This window comes from Phodopus roborovskii, unplaced genomic scaffold (genome assembly GCF_943737965.1).
Source record: "Phodopus roborovskii unplaced genomic scaffold, PHOROB, whole genome shotgun sequence".
In the NCBI taxonomy this organism is placed as follows: Eukaryota; Metazoa; Chordata; class Mammalia; order Rodentia; family Cricetidae; genus Phodopus; species Phodopus roborovskii.
The window spans coordinates 4,600,479-4,620,798 of NW_026126563.1; positions in this window are offsets into that span (position 1 = coordinate 4,600,479).

The following is a 20,320-nucleotide window of genomic DNA, read 5'->3' on the forward strand; positions in this document are numbered from 1 at the left end:
TCATAGAATACTTGGAGTATTCCTATAACAGCCATATGTCATGTGAGAGTCTGTTGGCATTGCCTTTCACTGATTCATGCTGTTGATTTTGGAGCAAGAGTTGAGATGAAGGGGGAGGCCCTAACTAGAGCCTTAGGAACTTACATGGAAGAGACCTAAACGATGAGGAGAAAGCAACCAGAGGAGACTGTGTCTTCCAGGAGGATGTGCTTCCCCTGAGAAAGCCAAGGGAAAAGTATGGGTGTCAGGGAGCGTTTTGCTGGAAGACCGAGTGTATCACAGTGTCTGGTTTGGAATCACAGGGATACCCAGCGAGGTGTCACTGGATTACCAGAGGTGACTGGGTAAGTCTCAAAAGCCCACCATGATGTGGGGGCCTCCATGGGAAGGGAGAAAAGTGACGGGTTGAGATGCACGAGGAAGCAAAATTAGGAGTCAAGAAAGGCAAGCTCACCACGCAGTGTTTCCGTGGCCAAACCTCGATGATGACAGTGACCTGGAAGTTGCCTTTAGTGTTAAGTGTTGTGATGGAGTTGGGGGCAATTGTAAGGAAGAAGAAAAAGGATGGGCCTATGGGAGGTTAGCTGACTGAACAGAGCCAGTAGGCCAGCATGGATCAGCTAGAAGCAACTCTGAGGTCTGCAGCATGAAACCAGGAGATGAGGTATTGAGAGAGTCCTGGAGAACAGTGTTGGGAAAGGGGGATGAGTTCACATTTTGGGCATGGTGAAATTTGCGGTGCCTGAGAGACTGCCTAGTGTAGGTAACCAGCAGACAGACAGATCAACGCGCCTGATGCTCAGCGGAGAGCGCTGAATCTGAATCTAACCGGCTAGATTAAATGATGTAGAAAATGTCACTGCATTAACAGCTGTCCCAACAAGGCTCCTGAGAAAGGCTCTTGCTTTACTTAGAAAGAATTTGGCAACAGCTCCCTGCGGGCTCCACGCTGAGGGGTGAGGGATCCTGGCTGTGTCCGAGCTGGCCGGCATGCAGACAGTGAGAGAGACCACGATGCCAGTCGATCATGAGTTCTCAGAAAAAGACACCTGCCCTGCTTTCTGCACCCAAATGCTGTCTCTGCTGGGTGTTGAGGAGGTGTTCGCAAAGGGAAGCGCCTCAGATCCAGAGTGAACGGAGGAGAGGAACTGGGCCATAGAAGCAACAAGGGCCAAAGAGAAGTGGGAACGAGGAAGCAAGGGAGGGAATTCGAGGATGGTCGCTCTGCAGAACCCCAGGCCCTGTAAATGAGGCTATGAGAAACCAGCGAGTCCTAGCTGACTTCATTACTGAATCCCAGCCACATGGCAAGGTCCTGTAGTTGGTGCTGAGGACAAAGCAAGGGATGTACAGGACAAGTCTCTTGTTCCCAAGGAGCATCGTAGTGAGTCACATGTATCGCTAGATGACAAGTTATGGAAAGCTTCCAGTCTAAACCAAGGCTCATTCCTTATCCAGCATGTGTGGTCAGGAGCCAGGATCTGCTCCTGAATTCTCTTCCCAGCAGCCCCAGAGCTGGGCCTTAGGGTTCTAGCATGCGGACATCTTTCTCCTCTGAGCTCTCTTAGGTCCTTGAAGTTGCGCTCCTCAGGGTCCACATGAAAGCTCACTTTTCCTTAGCCTCCTGCTTGCTGGTGTAGAGTCTTATCCAATGGAATGCAATTGCAGAAAGGGTCTCTCTCTCTCTCCCTCTCTCTCTCTCTCTCTCTCACACACACACACACACACACACACACACACACACACACACACGTCATCAAAGAAATATGTTTCCGTCTTTTGTGCATAAAACGACCTCCTTCATACTATAATGTGCCAGGGTGTAGAAAGCAGGAGGCTGGGACCGTAGGGACAGCTTAGAACTCCATCTTCAGAAGAGGGGTGGGCAAACCATACTATTGAGCAGCCCATAAGCAATGTTGTGTGTGGTGTAAGAGGACTGATGGGGGATGTCCTTCTCTATGCTGTGAATATATGTTCCTCTTATTGGTCGATGAATAAAGCTGTTTCGGCCAATAGTCAGGCTCAGATGACATGATCACCTTTCGTGTGGTCTATCCAGTGTGAGGATTTCCCTGCTTAATAGTCTTGGGTGAGTGACGTACTGACATGTCCCGGTGTGCCCAGAGACATGGAGATTGTGACATGTCACAAAGAAGACATGCGTGTGAGCTAAAGACTTCTACAAATTAGAGTCCCATGCTGCTGGCCCCATGCTCAACACTCAAAACCAGCAATCTGTGTTAAAAGCATACATTCTGACCTAACAAGGAACAGGTGTGTGTCAGGGCTCTGTATGCACAGAGGCTCTAAGGGACTGATCCCCAAATTCCCTGGGGAACAGTGCCCAGGGGTCGCTGACTCAATAGTCCAGCGACTTTGTAGAACCGTATCAAACTTTCTGGAATCCCCTGAGCAATGCGAGCCAAACGTATTTGCACACTCCCTGATTGTTAAGCAACCTAAGTGCCACGTGTAGCTCAGGATAGCCCAACTCAAAATAGTGAACTCACAAAAACGTTATGGCATTTCTGTGCGTATCTGTGAAGCATTGGTAAGATTAAGTGAACTGAGATGTGAAAAACGACCCCGAACGTGGGTGTCACCATTCCCTTAGGCAGCCGAGGGGTCCTGTTCTGAACTAAAAGGAGAAACTCAAGAGAGTGCATGCATTCATCTTCCAATTCTCTCTCTGCTCCCTGATTGCAACACTCCCTAGTGACCAGCCATGCTCAAGCTCCTGGTGCCACACCTTCCTCTACAGTATTGACCATCGTCTTTCAAAATACGAGTCAAAACAAACCTTCCACCCTTTAAAAACTTAGACATATTTGAGGGACTTTTAAAAGTAAATTGATTGTGCAGCTCTCAAGTGAGAAAACTGGACATGGCAGCCTTGTGTCCTCATTTCAAAAGGCTGGACACACCAATTGGTTCTACTGCTCAGTATGCAAAAAACAGTCTTACCGCCTGGCAGTGGTGGTGCACGCCTTTAATCCCAGCACTCGGGAGGCAGAGGTAGAAGCATCTCTGTGAGTTTGAGTCTAGCCTGGTTTAGGGAGTGAGTTTCAGAACAGCCAGGGTGGTTACACAGAGAAACCCTGTCTCTAACACCCAAACCAAAAAATAACAAACAACAATAAAAGAAATAGTCTCATCAAACGATGGAACACAGACCACTGGTGTACACAGACTGCCTGTAGAGCGTGGAGAAGTTGTCACTGGAACCAGAAAAGGACAAGAAGGGAGCAGAACAGACTGTAGTTGGGGCGGAGTCGACCACCAGCTTCAGGGACCGATGTTGTCTTGTTCTGCTTTCTGGGACTCGGCTTGCCCACTGCAGCATGTGGGGAGAGGTGGTACCTATTCAACACTGAAGCTGTCATCCTGAAATGAGAAGCATACTTAGGGCAATGTCAGTAAGAGCCACTGCCAGGCGGGCCAGGTCCTCCAAAGGGAGGCAGTTGGCCAGTGTAGAGAGCCGGGCTGTTGTTGGGTTTCCTTGGAGGGCAGGTCCAGGTTAGTGGTGTAGGAGGAGCTGGTTCCTCAGAGAAGGAGCTCTGTAGAGTGTGGCAAACACACAGTTAGCTCCCGGTTTGCCTTCCAGGGAACTTCTGGAAACACAGGGAGTGTGGGAACAGTTAGTTTTGAAGAAATCACGACCGGCGATTTCACTTTGCTCAAAGACAGTATTTAAGCCCCTGGAGTTCCACGTTATAAGCCTTGGATTTTGCCGGTCCTACCTGGAGATTACTGGGAAGCAGGAACCATCGTCTTCTATGGATTGATTACCGATGAGGAGACCGGGAAGGGGGGTGGGTACCATTTCCTCCCATATTGACCACCTCTGCCCTCACGTAGAACAATTTATTCTGAAATTGACTATGTGCTTAGCACCTCATTAGTATCTTTTCCTTCTGAAGGATTATTGTAATGTGATCAGAAATAGGCAAAAGCTTCTATTTTCCTGTGCCCTTCCTTCTGGAAATTAAGTGGGGGGGGGACGGAAATCTTACGGAAATGTGTAGCCGGTATTAAAACAGTGCTTGATAAGTATTTTCTTTTCATACTGTCTGGAATTCATAGTTGATCTAATCTCAGGAAGCTCCTGAATCACAGCTCTAGTCCTCTGCATAAGCAGCCAAATCGTCAGGGTGTTCAAAGGCTCCAATCTAATCTCTTTTCCCTTGGTTGCTTGCTTGCTTGTTTCCTTCCTTCCTTCCTTCCTTCCTTCCTTCCTTCCTCCCTCCCTCCCTCCCTCTCTCCCTCCCTCCCTCCCTTCCTCCTTCCTTCCTTTCTTTTTTTAACATGGACCCTTTAGCCCATCCGTTCCCTTTACCAGTGCGACTCCAGCAGTATAGAACATCAGCACTATGGCCTCGGGCCTCATCACACCAGATTCAAAGAACAGTCACCTCAGGTGTTTGTTTAAACGTCATAGAAATCCTACAGCACCTTCATGGCCATTCTGTGGGTGCTGATGGTTAGAGGTGCCTGCCGAGGCTGTGCTCTGGGGTGTGTGGCCTCCCAGAGTGGCTTCTTTGGTGTGCGTCGCCCAGTGAATTCCCGTTTCTAGTCTGTATACAATAATACCCGACAACAAACATTGTACATATGCATCCAAGGGTATGTCTTTGTGTAGTCATGAGTGTGTGTGTGTGTGTGTGTGTGTGTGTGTGTGGTGTGTGTGCGGGCACGCATGCACGTGTGCATGTTGGTAAATGAAAGAGGGTAGATTTGGTGGGGCCAGTGAAGGTATATGCTGCATTTGTAGTCTTATCGACCACCAAATCACTGAGTTTGCTATTTTTTTCCTATTTTTCAGTCCATTTGGGAGCTCTTGTACAGTGAATGCAGTTATAAGGTTTCAAACTTCAGTGTTTGACATGTTAATTCATAATTTGCCACAATCAGCATTTTCCTAAGAATAACGTCTGTGGGCTTTGTGTGTGTGTGGTTGGAGATAATTTGCATACTTTTTTTGCTGTTTAATAGACCTGTGTCCTGAAGGAATACCACAGGGCCTATCTTAGACAGGAAGGGGAATCATGATACAAACGCACAAAAACAGCGTGGGGAACTGGCTGAAAGCCAGAAGCATCCACTGGCTGGTGGGAGAGGTTTGTTTCCTTCCAGAACAGCTTTGGGGAAAATGCCTTTTTGAAGTGTCTCTTCTGGTTATGACACGAGACTACAGACCACCCTGCCTCCCTTAAGTGCAGTAATACAGTAAAAGCAACAGAGCAGAGAGTCTGCTAGTGGGTAAAGAGGGAACTGGGGAGGGCATCACGCCTGTGTCATAGCTGGGCGTCTACAGCATCATGCCTGAGTCATAGCTGGGCATTCCTGTCCTTATCAGCACAGCTGGGAGGCTCCTAGCCTGGTATTATTATGTGGGGGTCTTGGCTGCCCAGAAGATATATTCTGTATCCTAAAAAAAAAAAAAAAAACTCTAGTAAAAGAAGCAGAAAACAAACAAAACTTTCCATGTAAGCAGTGTAAGAACCCCTGTAGGATGCCATCGCTATCATTCAGGATGATGAATGTAACCCCCTGGGGGGACATGTTGAGCAGGGTTACCATCTGTGATCAGATTCACACATGAAGTCCAGAGTGAGGGTCAAACACATTCCTGCCCAGAGTCACTTAGGTCATGTCTGCACTGGAAAAAAAATAAATACCTTTGGTCCTCAATCCTCCTGTGGCCGCTCCTATGGACTGTCCTTTTCCAGCTGCTTCGTGGCCCTGTTTAGACTGCTCCAGAAGACTTCAAAATATCTGGGCTTTAAACTTTCAGTTTCCTGTCTACAGCCTGAGTCAGGCTCTGGGGTGCCGTGATTGTATTGCGATAAAGTACCTGATTTTCCTCAGGAACTCAGGTGGTCTCAGAAGGAAAGGGCTCAGCTAGCTGTGTGACCAATGCTGCAGCTTCCAGCCCTGGAGGGTGCAGTAAATCTTCTGCCTTCCCTTATCTGTACAGACGGGCCATCTCTGCTCCTTCAGACCACTTACTGAAGACAGGACAGCTAGCCGCCCCTGAACCTCACACACAAGCAGAGAGAGGCTAGCGGCTTCTCTAGTCTGGGTGAAAGACATATATGAAAAGCCCTTTGGCCATGGTTTGGTCACATGTTCTGAGCCCTCACACGTGTAGTCTGTCTGGTTACACACACTGCAGCTGGTTGTGTTCTGGGTAACGGCATTCTGTCAGGGATGCTATGAACAGCAGGAGGGAATCATGGACATAATATGCAGATGTTTTGTGCAAACCTCAATGCAAAGCTCATTCCTAGAAACATTTGTGGGGGAGCAAGGGCGAGCAGATGAGCTCAGCAACCACAGACAGAGCCCACCCTCTGGCTCTAGAACTCACAGACACGTGCGGCTCACCCGGCACGTCTTTCTGGCACCTTCCCTCTCTATGTTTCTGACCTATTCCACTCGTGGAGAAATTACCAAGAGCTAAATGTGGAGGTTAGCTGAAATTAAATATTTTCCCGAGGTAACGCAATCCTGTGGTTAATAAATTTGCTGCCCTTGTTCGTGTGTGATGGTTTGTGGTTGAAATGCCTATTGGTCAGATATAGGCCAGGCCAGTACCCCCTTTCTCCCCTAATCACCCTCCCAGCTTCCTTCCCGTCCCTCTGCCTCTCTTGCCTGGGAATGGACAGGCTTGTGGGGGAGTGAATTCGCTGTTTAAGGGAGTCCAAGGACATCTAACTAGGAATAATGGGATGGAATTCAGCAAGGGACAATTTATGCTGAATTATAAGAGAAATCTCCTAACGGCGAGATCTATTGGACTAGAGAATAGGCTCCCAAGGGAAGTAAGTGCCATTGCCAGAGTCATTTAGAGGCTGGCTCGGGTCCATAAGTAAAAATAAATTTGGTTGTCTCATTTTATTCTCCATTTCTGTGGACTCTCCATCAGCACTGGGAAGTTAGGGAGAAAGATGTGGAGTAATTGACCTCAGGGTAATCCCAGACTTAGACTTGGCATGCCCGGAGTCTTCAGAGGCAAGCATTGTGCTGTTGTATTGTTTACAAAGCGACACCATCAACTGGTTTTTATTTGTTTCTGCAGGTGTTTCCCAAGCATCAGATGCGTGAAGACTGTACTTCTTCCGGTGGCAACTGAAGGTGAGCCCTCGAGAATGGATCACCCTGAGGCGCATTTGAAGAAGAGCTTGGCTCCTGGTCCCCAGTGTTCCACCCAAACTGGAGCCATTTCCAGAGACCCACTGAGAACCTCCAGTTGGTCTTCCAATGCTTTGAATGCTTTTATCACTGTCTCTTTGAATTTTGGCACAGCCTGGACATGGGGAAATTTGATTCAGACAATAGCACAGTTAATTATCTTCCAAGTTAACATTTTTTAATGAAGTGACACATGCTATCTTTTCAGAATTTTAACATGGTCTATTGAAAAGATACCAGAGCATCTAGGGTGTGTGTGTGTGTGTGTGTGTGTGTGTGTGTGTGTGTGTGTGTGTGTGTGGTAAGGATTATGTACACATGTGTTTTTGTGTGTTTAGAGGCCTCTGGTCATCTGGTGTTTTCCCCTTTCTCTCTTTTTACACAGAATCTCCCACTGAACCTGGAGCACAAGAACTGAGCCCATATTCATAGCTGCAGCGATCAGTTGTCTTGACCTCTCCTCACCCCCAGTTCTGAGGTACCCCCAGCTTTTACATGAGCTGAGAATCCCAACTCATGCCTTTCCTCATGCTTCTGGGCAAATGCTTTACCCACTGAGCTGTCACCCCAACCGAGCACCTAGATAATGTGAGGTGGTTTTAGCTACCAGTTATCTAAGTGAACTGAATGAGTACTCAAGAGGTTAAAAATCCATGTGCATATAGGAGATGGATCAACTTTATTCACAAGTAGGGGACCATGGCTCAGGTATTCTCAGCTTCTCACACCTAAGGAAATCATTACCTCACAAGGTAAAATATACTTAATGTAAACATATTCTTGACTATTAGAAAGTACTTCTAAATAATTTGGCCCCTTTCTAAATATTCCTGCAAATATTAAACACAGGGAAGGTGGTATTCTGAGTGCTCTTGTTTATTTCATCATAGTTCTTGCTTTAGGATTTACACTGAATATATGTTTTGTTGGTTAGAATATGGATGTTGCACACATGGGGCATAAAGTCAGTATGACAGCGGTTAGCAAGACAGAAATGTATCCTTCATGGAAGTGTCACTGTAGACTGGCAGCTCCCTCAACTGAGTGGTCAGGTGTAGGCGCCACATTCTCTGCTGGGAGCAGCCCCAACCCCATGGCCTGCCATGACTTGCCACTCACTAATAAGAAGTGGGAGGCTTCACCTTACCTCTGCTCATTTCCTGTCAACCAGGACTTTTGCTCATGGCCATATCTGGTGGAAACGTGGAGAGTACTTTCATGCTTTGATAACCACGAGCCTGGTCAGAAATGAGATATTTCCTGGAGCTAGTAGACACTGAGTGTCTACCAGTCTGGGCTCTCTGAGAGCAACAAGGCACTGAGCCACTAATTTCACTGTCTCTAACATTGTTTAAAGTGAAATTACTATGGAAAAGTGGGCTTTTCTATGCTCATCAATTGCCAGACCTCTTCTTTCTGGGTTTCATAATTTTATTCATAGATAAAATCGTGTTATGCAGTTTCTTGGCCACTTGGATCTAGCCTCCCTCCCCTTATTTTATTGCTTCTGTTTCAGGAGGGAGGGCAGGGATTTAAACAAGGAAGTAGAAATATAATGGGAAGTACAAATCTGGCTTTCTAATAGTGGGTCTGCAGCTGCCGGAACTGTAAATACATCTGTTTTTGTGCTGCTTGAAACAACAGAGTATCTGTTATGATGATTTGACATAAATTCAAGCATCTCCTTCTGGGAAAGGCAGATCATTTACACAAACGCAGGTATCTTATGCTACAGACCTGCCAGGCTCCAGTCAATTGAAATGCCATTAAAGCGTAGTTTCTTTTGTTTTATTTCTTTAAGCAAGTACACAGAAGTCAACAATATCTTAATTGTTGCTGGGATAAATGGTAGGTATACTGGTGACATGGGTTACTGATGGATTTGAGGAAAAACACCCAGTATTATTTCCTGTAATCACATAGTAACTGCCTGGTGGCTCCATAGGCACAGTGGGAGCTGGGGAATGGAGCACACAGGAGGACCCCGCCGTGGCTGGAGTCACCGCTGCAGAGCCTGCTTATGTGGGTGCCAGGAGACAGAGCCAGAGAGGCGGCTTGTGGCTCTGGTGAACAAGTGTGATGGTTCTTTTCCATTTTAGAAACACAGACTCTCAGTGCTTGGGGAGCAGATCAGCTTCCGGAAGTCTGTACTCAAGGGGTCGTCATTCCCTTGGAGACTTTGCTACATGCTGAAGTAGGGGATTGCCAGGGATTCACACAATTCTGACCCAGCTCCATGTGAGTGCAATGCTGTTATTAAAAAAGAAAACAAAACAAACAAACAAACAAAAGAAACAGCGTGGTAATACCTACGGGTCAAGAGTAATTAATTAATTAAGTCCTTAGTGACAACATCTGGGGTCATTAGTGAGCTTCAACAGAATAACGTGTGTGAACTCTGCCAGATGAGGATTATTTGCAATAGTGTTTTCTTCCTCTACTTTTATCTGCCTTGAATAGAAGAGAATACCATACATCATACAGACTGACACTGTTGTCCTGGTTGCTAATGTCCTGGCTAATAGATATATTTATAAATATTTGAATGGCTTAACAGTTTGATTTCTTTTTCTTTTTTACAGCCAAGTAGAATTTCTTGAATTTGTTCATTCATTCAAACCTTCATTCATTCAACAAATACTCATTTCTAATACATTCTATATTGGCCACATGTTAATTAAATGGCAGAAATTTTTATTCTTACTGCTAGTGATTTGTCCAAATGTGTCATTTAAGGATTTTGATAGTTTTACTCAAAGATTTTTATGATTTTATTTGATTAGCCCTTGGCCAAGAATTAATTCTCCCTTATCAAAGGGAGGGGTGTTAAATATTAATTGTGCTACAAAGTCGGGGGGACCAAAGCAGAGTCAAAAGCTGGAAAAAAAAATGCAATAGAATGGCTGTGGGACCAGAACTGCATGATTCATTGGCTGTGGCCATGTGTGAAAGCCTACACACTCTGCATAGCTACAGAAAAGCTATGGCCCAAGGCTAGATTCAGAAGATGCTGACCTCAAGTTATTGGCTATGGTAGGACCAAGATAGGGTTCTGGCTGGGATGGGAAAAGTACTGTGAGCTAAGCAACTCTGCCTTACATTTCTCTACATGGGAGATTAATGTTCTACTGGATGGTTTCAGAGTTTGTTGTATATAGATATAGTGATGTCTTATGTTCAAAGGTACACCGCTTTAAATCTATTATGGGGCTCATTTTTCTTGTGTGTGGCATACATATACACATGTTGGTGCATGTGTGTGTGTACCAGTGTGCATGTGTATGGAAGTCAGATGTCAGTATCGGGTGTCTTCCTCCATCACCATGCATCTTATTTTCTGAGACAGGGACTCTCACTTATTTGGCTAGACTATTTGCTCCATCAGCTCCTAGATCCTCCAGCCTCTGCCTGTCCAGCTCTAGATTTAAAACACATGTGTTATCGCATTCTGCTTGTTCACATGGGCTCTGGGCATAATACTCACATCCCCGTTGAAGGCTGGTCAATTTACTGATTAGACATCTCCCTGATCTGTGAGTTATTTACAATAAATCCTTCTGCTGGTGTTTAAAGTTATGATCGAGAAGCAGTGGAAAGTAGGATTTTAGGGCTTTGGTCCGCTGAAGCATGCTTTGCTGGGATCATCTCTGGCAGTGTCCTGAGTGAGAAGAGGTAGTGTACTAGCAACCCAGGTGATTCCTGCTGCAGGAGAAAGAGTTCTGTCCTCGCATACAGTCTGCACAGATGACCCACCGTGCTAAGTTACTGAACTCCTGGGCAGTGCTGGCCCTTCTCTTCTCCTTCTCAAATGCGGATTCTCCTGGTCATGACTTGGCCTGACTCTCACACCCACAGTAAACATTCAACGCCACTCCAGTTTCTTTCTCTCCTAATTCACCCAGCATCTGTCTGTCCTGCTGGCCCTGTCAGGCCATTACTCTCTATAGATCATGTTCTGGGTTCTCTGCAAGCATTCAGCTGTTCTTCCAGTCTCCTCTCTTAGTCAGCTAAGAGCGCATAACCCTCCAAAGGGATAGATTTCATCTTGACCCTGACCTGGATAATTTGACCACTAAGATTGTCTAAGCCTCTGCCTAGGCTGTAACTGCCCCTTCCACCCTTTGCCTGTCTTTTTCTCTGCCCCTCTTTTCTTGATCTTGGCCCATGCAAATTACACTCTGGATAACTCTATTCTTCCTTGGTTTCCATTTGCAATGTATGTCTTCGGTACCTCCTTCATAGGTCAGCCCCTTTCTCTGTGTAGCATCATGCCTATTTGGGCTGTTGATTGTTTCATGCCTCCATGTCCCTTGTCAGCTCACACCAGCCTTCCCTACACCTACACCAATGCTCGGTGACTCAAGATCCATGGTCTTTTGTTTCCTACTACTGAGCAAAGATCCCTGAGCCCTACTAAGAAAAATCAAAGGTTAATGAATTAATGACCGGATGATTGCCAGTGTGTCCTAGAGAAACTTGGGTGCAGTGGCTTGGAAACAGTAAGAAGAAGACAACTTCAGACTTAGTTCAGGAAGGTCCACTCTCACAGCTCTGTGAGATGCACAGATTTAGAGGGACAAGCCTCATGGTTAGTCAGGGTCATGGGGATGACGTCTAGACTTGTGACAATAATACTTTTTGCTTGTAAAATGAGAGGTAACAACCCCAAAAGCAACAAAAGCAAATTCTGAGAAGCTGATGGTTCAAGGGATGGGATTACTATGGAGTATATAAATGCATTGAATGGATTGTATCAGGGTACAGAGAAAAAGATGGTGTGTGAGGTTCAACAGAAGAATGCCGAGTACAGAGGCCGAGGGATGAGAACCAAGACTAGTCAGTAGGGAACAAGGGCTCGGGCCGTAGACGTGATGACCGGAAGCTCCGAGTATTCTGAAGGTAGAGACGGTGGAGAGAGCTTTGCATCTCAGTCCTTGGGGAGATGTGCAGAGGGTGCAGTGGGGGATTCCCTAGGCACAGAGCTGGGGACAGTAGAGGAGAAATGCTCTCATGCATGTGTGAGTTAGGTCAGTCTTAATTAGGACCAGGAGTAACAGAGGGTCTGTGGGAACATCCACCACAGGGCCAAAGAAGCCACATACTAGCACAGCTCTTCTTTTTCTATAAAGTAAGAGGCAAAGGCCTTTGAGGAAAATTTTGGGCCCTGTGAGGGTTGGTGCAGAGGGGGGCTTAGAGCTCAGTCTTCTGAGTTCCATTTGTAACAGATCTGGACCTGGCTGTCTTCAATAGGCTGGTCCAGATGCTGGTAAAAGAGCAGAGGGACCAGCCCCTGTGGGGGAGGAGGAGGAGGTGGGCTCAGGCCTGGGAGCAGGCTTTCACAGGGCCAGCCTTCAGTGGTGTTAGTGAGGTGAAGATGAAGTGCACTTAGAAAGCAATGCTACTTGGTGTTTCTGCCTAAATAACGGGGCTTTCTTTGTTAGCACTGTGTATGAGCTAGCTGCAGCTGGGTTCCACGACTGTTTGCCTCTTCAGAGAAGGCATGGGTCCCCTTTGCAATTCTTCCCGGCTCTGGTTGGAATCCATCTGCCTGTCTGTGCTATCCATATGTGTGGATAATGTGCATTTTATAGGTCATTCAACAATGTATTTGGGTTCTTTTGGTCTCTGGGGTATTATACCTAAACATAATGTGTTAACTATGCGACTCAATTTTATTCCTATGGAAAACACGTTCAATATACATTCCCTTGCAATTGAATGCTCCGGGAGCATATTTGTGACCAGGCGTGTTTCTTTATGTTGACATATTGTTCATGGGGTTTCATTAGTCAGATGCTATGTCACATCACATATGGAACATGAGGGAAAGTGATATTAATGACAATCTGGTGACATTCAGTACTGTGCAACACATCAGGTTAAAAATAAAACAGGAGCAAGAAGATTTTTCTTGTTTCCAGTGAGACTTCTTTTTCCTTCCTTCCTTCCTTTCTTCCTTTCTTTCAGGAGAGCTGCTTGCTCTGTTTAGATCAGTCGTTAATTATTACTGGCAAGGCTTTGTGGGTAACTAGTGATGCAGATACCCACCCACCCCAGCGTTTGCAGGTGGAAGAGAAGGAAGAGGAGGAGTTTTGCTGAAGTGCTCGTCACCCGTTAAATCCCCAATTGTCCAAACCGTTCAATTATAACATTTTGTCCTGAGCACGTCAGCCAGCGCGTCTGGGATTCAGCTTCACGGGGGTGGATCTAGCTGGGGTGCAGAGTACCCTGAATATGGGCGGCTAGGACTGACTGAAATATTTGAAAGCCAAGTGTGGATGCCCATAAAGACCCTGGCACACAAAACACAGGCTGTCTCTGATGTGTGGCTGTAACATCCAACACCGAGTGGGAGAAGCTCACATATCAGCTGCCGTGTGGGGGAGAGGCATGGAGAGGTGCTAAGGGCTCGGGTGGTACTCTCTACGGAGAGGAGGCTCCCTGAGTCCCTTCCCGAGGGAGCTCTACTACCTAGAAATCAGGGCCTGAGGGAAAGAATTAAATGGTATATTTGGGATATAAATTAACCCTTTAATTTCAGATTTGTTTCCTTTTACAAATGCAGAAATCGATCCAGCTATTCATTTGAGTTGTAGGCATTCTGTGATTTTTCTTTTTCCCTATTTGTCTAAATACTCCCATTTCACTCTGAGGTTGTGTTTGTTCCCATTGTGGTGAACAACAATCCCACTGGCTAGCTGACTATCAGCTGAAGAGACATGGCTGGCCCTTTTCTTTTGCTTTTCTGCCTCACTATGTTGCTGCCCAGAACGGTTTCCTGTCTCCTCTGTTCCTCTGAGTTTGCAGCTTTCCACCTCACTCCTTCCTTCAGAGAAGGAAGGTCCTCAGAGACCATGGTCCTTCAGAGACCATGAGGTTCAAACGTCGTGGTGTCTTTCACCGGGCTGCTTACGTGGGGGAGCACTAGCTACTCCCAGTTTATCTTTCTCTGCTGCTGCCTGGAACAAAGAGGAGCCAAAATAAGGGAGTAATGGGCCAGTGGAGTTAGTTCAAAGTCATGGCCCCCTCTGTGGGTTTGTTTGAGACCCAACTCCTTCACCCAGCCTCTTAGGCCACCACTCAGCAGGAGAGAAATAAGTCTGTCTCCTACCAGGAGAGCTCGGTTCCTCAAGCAGGGCCAGTGTGTATCTTAAATCATTGCCGCAAAAGGAATTATACACGCAATGTGAACATTTTATAGGGAGGACCAATCTGGTCTAATTCTGCATCTTCACCATCATGTGTCTGAACTTGTGTATTCAACCTTCGGGAGTTGTGTGTTGTCCTAAGGCTACCTGAATAAACCACCAGAAAGAACTGAGACTTTAAATGTCAAAATCAGTTCCTCTTATAATTCAGAAGGCTGGGTGTCTGGCCCCCAAGTACCAGGAGGGTTGGACTCTCCGGGGAGGTTCCCCGCTCCCCTAGCTGATAATATGGATGCAAATCCTTAGAGTTAGAGCCTGGATTTTATAACAATCCTCTAGTGCCCTCCGTTGTTTGATCTCTGTGTTCAGTGGCAATCCTTCCATAAAGGAACTAATCTTACTGAATCAGTGGCCATCCTATTCCAGGACAGCCTCATCTTAACTAACTATACCTGTCAGACTCCGTTTCCAAATAAAGCACCTTCCTGTGGTACTGGGAGTTCTGGCTTCAAGGCAGATTCGTGTGTGTGTGTGTGTGTGTGTGTGTGTGTGCGTGTGCGTGTGTGTGCGTGTGTGTGTGTGTGTGTGTGTGTATGTATGTGTGTTGGGGGTGGGCACAGCTCAGCCCATTATACACTGGGGTCATCATCCTGTTGACCACAAATACCAACTACAAACCACAAGGATGATGCTAACACTTCCCCGCCACAGGACAGCGAGGCAGCTGTTCCCAATTGAGGCCTACTTTGACTTTTCTTTACGAATGCCATGGTCCAAAAGAGGCAGGCATTTCTATTTATAAAGTAACCAGAATCACTGAGTTCAGATACATTGATTGGAAACCAATAAATGCATAGTGTATAGCCTCATAAATTGATAACACGGTTATAGTTAGATATGGGGACAAGTTCTATCTTGACTCCCTTCTGGCAAGTGCTGTGTTCCCAACATGGGAGCTGCCTCCTGCCATCTGCCTTCATCTCTGCTACTTATCAGGTAACTTTGGTATTGCCTTCCCTGCCTCCCCCCCATGGAGTTCTACGCCCCCCCCCCCACATCTTCTTTGCTCCCTACTCTCAGCCTTCCCTGAATTCTGCTTGATGTTGGCTGGCTTGCATGGGACAGAAAAGCAAAGAGATATTGGTCTCTGGGGAGGACTGGTATCCCTGGTTAACTGTCTATACTTTTGTCTTCAAGTGCCAGCAAAGTCTCCCTGCCTAGTCAGCAAAGGAGCCATCCATCTGCCTCTCAGGGACCTTACAGACCTGTTCACTTGTGGACACTTTCCAGCAGTGTCTACTAATAAAACTGTAAGAAAGCAAATAAAAGGTCACAAACTCTGGCAACCTGGGAAGTCAGCTCACCTTGTTTCTTCCTTTAAAAATGGCCACAGTGTCTTGTAGCTGAGCGTGACTAGAATGGGTAACAGCACGCATTTGCTCACGGCATTGTTTCTACAAGCGGGTAAACTCTTTTCTCCAGTCACAGTACAGCTGGAAGGGACAGCCGTTGGTTATTTCAGGGTATCCTGAGGGTCTGTTTCACTGGTGGCATACTTCTAGAATATGATGAACCCAGTTATACTTCAGGGTGTGGGAGAGAGGTTAACCATAATATTCTAGGACCCTGTTATTGATACGTTTTAGGTGATCTAGGGGTGACAGACTAAGTCACTTAAGTTTTTGATGTGTTGGACATTAAGAAGGAAGCAAAGGTTTTTTTTGGGGGGGTTATTAGTCTTTTTACCTTGATATTTTATTTCTATTAATTGGATTGATTCGTGTGTGTGTGTGTGTGTGTGTGTGTGTGCGTGTGTGTGTGCTATACCATGTGAACGCGTGTGAAGACCAGAGGACAAGTTGCAGGGGCCAGTTCTCTTCTGGAGATTGAACTCTTACAAAGTAGCAGCAAAAATAATTTTCTGGTTGGCATTAAAGGTTTGCAGCCTTAGGAAGGTCGAGAATGGCTGCTTCGCACAAAATCCTACTTCAAGTTTTGCTTCTGTACAAAGTCAACTGTGCCATCCTTTGTCTTAGCCAGACTTTGTGGATCTTGGAGGCTTCTCATGATGCTGAGCTTCCTGACACTGTGTGCAGCCTGAGACATGGGTAGACATCCATTAGCACCTCAGCAAAATCCTTGAATCATTTTAACAAACTTCCGACGATCATATATTTATATATAACTTACAGGAAATGAAATATTTGCTTACCAAAATTGAGATGTGATTTGCCGTTTTTTGGGGGGAAAATTACGGGAAGTGAATCTTTTTTGAGATTTTCATTTTATTTTGACATCTTCCAGCATGATTCAGAGACAACTCATTATAAAGGGTCCGTCACATCCCCATCAAGGTGAGAGATGACACAAAAGGAATGCCTCATGGCAAGAAAAATTTATTTTTAAAGTAAAGTTTGATTTTTCAGAGCTCTCACAGCATACAGATGAAATTCCCCTTCCACTTGGCTATCATAATATTCACACAAAATTACAATAAGATGAAGCATTCACATCAGTCAGAAACCCACAGTTTTTTAGATCTCACACAATACCCCTGATAAGATAATGCATAGGGAAAGAATATAATTGAGGTAGCAGGCAGGACTCTGCCTTTCATCAGAATGACAGGGCCCCTCCCACTGCAAGTACTGGGCCCATCGCTTCCCGTCCTCATCCCAAACATATTTCAGAGACATACTCTTGACTTACTTTAGTTGTAGGGAATACCCATGTGACAGAAGAGGGTGACCTTGTGATACATGCTGGCTTTACAAAGCAATTCGAGTATATCAAACGAGACAATAAATGAAATACATTTGGGAAGAAGAAACAATGTGCTGAGTGTAAGCAATGCCAACCTGAGTCCCATAGCGAAGCCCCGGATTCTGGGATGAACTCATTGAGAGAATGCCACACAGTGCCAGCCTGAAGCTTCAGGGTCTGCTTACCTGTGCAACAGGATTCCATTTTCTTCTTTGAGTGTCCCAAGGATAGTCATTGTTACACAGTCACTTCTGGTCATGGCAGTGTGTCACCTGGGCTGGAGCACTAATGTCCTATGTGGAAACTTGTTCAGGACTGGCTTATGTTGATGCACAAACACAGTTCTCACCTCAAGAGAAATAAGATTTGGTTTGTTCTGGAGCCAAATACAAGGGCCTACAGTCTTTGAACACAGATTCTGGTTACTGCAAATTCCATATTCCAAATGGCAACTGCTGCATGACATTTTTGCACTAGATCAGCATCATCAATAAAAGTATTTCAAAGGTGTATTGGCAGAAACATCAGGTAGGGGTTACATATAGCAAAGTCAGCGAGCCTCTGCTCGGCACCATGGGTGCTATTTGATGACAACTCTTATTCTTTGGGTTGGCAGGAGCCAGATCCACCTAATAATCACAAGGGTGATGTTGGGCTTATTACGGAGATGAGCATAGAAGGCACCAGTGTATCCTGCAGGCAGGTTACGGCTACAGGTTACAGGTTTTGTAGACAGGTGACATTGGTGAGATCTTTTCCAGTATCATCAAATGTACCTTTTGCACAAGGAATTCTAGTCAGTAGGGGTGAATCTTCTACTTGGGCACCAGGTCAACTTTTTGATGCTCTATGATATAATTATTGTCTCCAGCAATAGGGCCTTGTCATCAGATTGCAGAGGACAACTGGTCATCTTAATTAGGATTTCTATTGCTGGGATGAAACACCATGACCAAAAAGCAAGTTGGTGTGTAAAGGGTTTATCTGGCTCACACTTCCATTGAAGAAAGTCAGGACAGGAATCCTGGAGGCAGGAGCTGATGCACAGGCCATGAAGGGGAGACACTTACTGGCTTGCTCCCCATGGCCTTCTGAACCCACCTTCTTAAATAACCCAGGACCATCAGCCCAGGGATGGCACCACCCACAATGGGCTGGGCCCTCCCCCGTTGATCACTAATTGAGAAAATTCCTGACAGCTGGGTCTCATGGAGGCATCCCCTCATCTGAGGTTCCTTCCGCTCTGATGACTCTAGCTCCCTTCAACTTGACACAAACACCTCACTATTAAGTCACATCTCTTCTTTTCTTATCCATCCCCAAGGTCTCACATTAAAATCATAAATAGTTTTTTTTAAGTCCCACCTTGAACTCACAGAGATTTGCCTACCTCTGCCTCCTGAGTGCTGGGATTAAAGGCATGCGCCCCCAAGCCTAGCTCAAATTCAGTCTTTAAAATATCACTCTCTTTAAAACACTCAGTCTCTTTTAAAAGCTCAGGTATTTCAGCTGTGGGCTCCTTTAAATCAAAATTAAATTAAATGCCTTCTTCAAGAGGGAAGAACCAGCACACTGTCACAATCTGAACCAAGCAAACCCAACACCAACAGCATAAAGAAGTAAATGTCCATTTACCTGGGCTCTACTCATGGTCTTCTGAAATCCTCCAAGGGACTGGGGCCACCTCTCCAGCTCTGCCCTCTGCAGCACACACAGCTCGTCTTCTCGGCTCCAGCTGGCTCCACTCCACTGCAGCTGCTCTTGGTGGTCATCCCGCGGCCCTGGCTTCTCCAAACACTGGGGTCTTCTGCTGCAACTGGGCTGCGCTTCCACCAATAGCCTCTCATAGTCTCTCTTCACCATGCCAAGTCTCAACTTCTTTGCATGACCCCTTCAGTCCTGGGCCTTCAGCTGCCACTCAGCTGCACCTTCACCAGTGGCCTCTCCTGCCTCACAGTGACAAGCTCAGCTGCTCTCCATGACCCCTTCATTCCTTCAAAACCAGTACCACCTGCACGACTCTCACACGTTACCAAGTCCTGCTGCCAGCACGAGGTACAACCTTGACCACCTCGGGAACACAGCTTCTCTGTGCTCTTGGGAAACCGTTTCCAGAAGATTTCACCAGTGATGCTGGTCTCTTCTTACTTGTAGCTAACTTCTTAGCTCCAGCTTACCAGCATCAACTATCCCAGCAAAGCAAGGTGTTGGTTTAGTAGTTCTGTTACCTTGTTAATCACAGACAATTTCTCAGCCTCAGCTAACCAGAACCACAATATATTAATTCAAAATAACCCAATGGCTTCTGCAGAGCCTTTAATCTTCCCTCTGAAACTTCAGGAGCCAGGCCTCCATCCTCTGCACTGCTTGCTCTTAACCTTCTTATCTTCCACGTTCCCACAGGACATCCCACTGAGCTCTTAGCACTCAATGGCTCTTCCAGCCCAAAGTTCCAAAGTAGAACGCTCAGCTGCTTCTGCAGCACTGTCTGCCTGTGTGATACCATGCTTCCTGCCATGATGATAATGGGCCTCTGAAGCTGCAAGAAACCCCCAATTAAATGCTTTCTTTTATAAGAGTCATGGTGTCTCATCACAGCAGGAGAACACTGACTAAGACGGACAGAGACCGCAACTAGCAGAGATCGTAGCGTGACATTGTAAGCAGTTGACCCTGCACTACTGTCTGTGGAGGGATGAGTGGCCTGGGGTGCCATGGCAGATCATGAGGAAGGCTGACTTTTACACAGGAAATACTGGTCATGGTCCAAGGGCTGGCAGAAGATAGCTCATGGAAATGCAAAATGGATTTGCGATACTTTTGTAGCATTTATGGACAAGATTTCCCTGGTTCCCTCTCCATCAACCTAAACTTCCTTTAAATATATTTTTTGCTCTTGTAAAACTCTCTTCTGGAAGGGATGGTGGATGGGAATTATGGTCACACTCTTCTAATTTTTTTCTTCATCTCATGTAACTGGAGACCCCTAATCCCAACGGAAATAGAGTTCAGATGTTGGGGACTTGTCTATCACCCACAAGAATTCCCCAATGATGACTGGCTGTGACAACATGCCTAGCAGCAGCCTCAAGTCTCAAACAGAGGAACAGACTTCCCAGGGCTATAACCCCGCACAACTCTTTATTGTGGGAAAACTTGAGGTTTCGGTTAGCCACAATGTGTTGTGAAGGAGCCATATTTGGAAAGGCTCT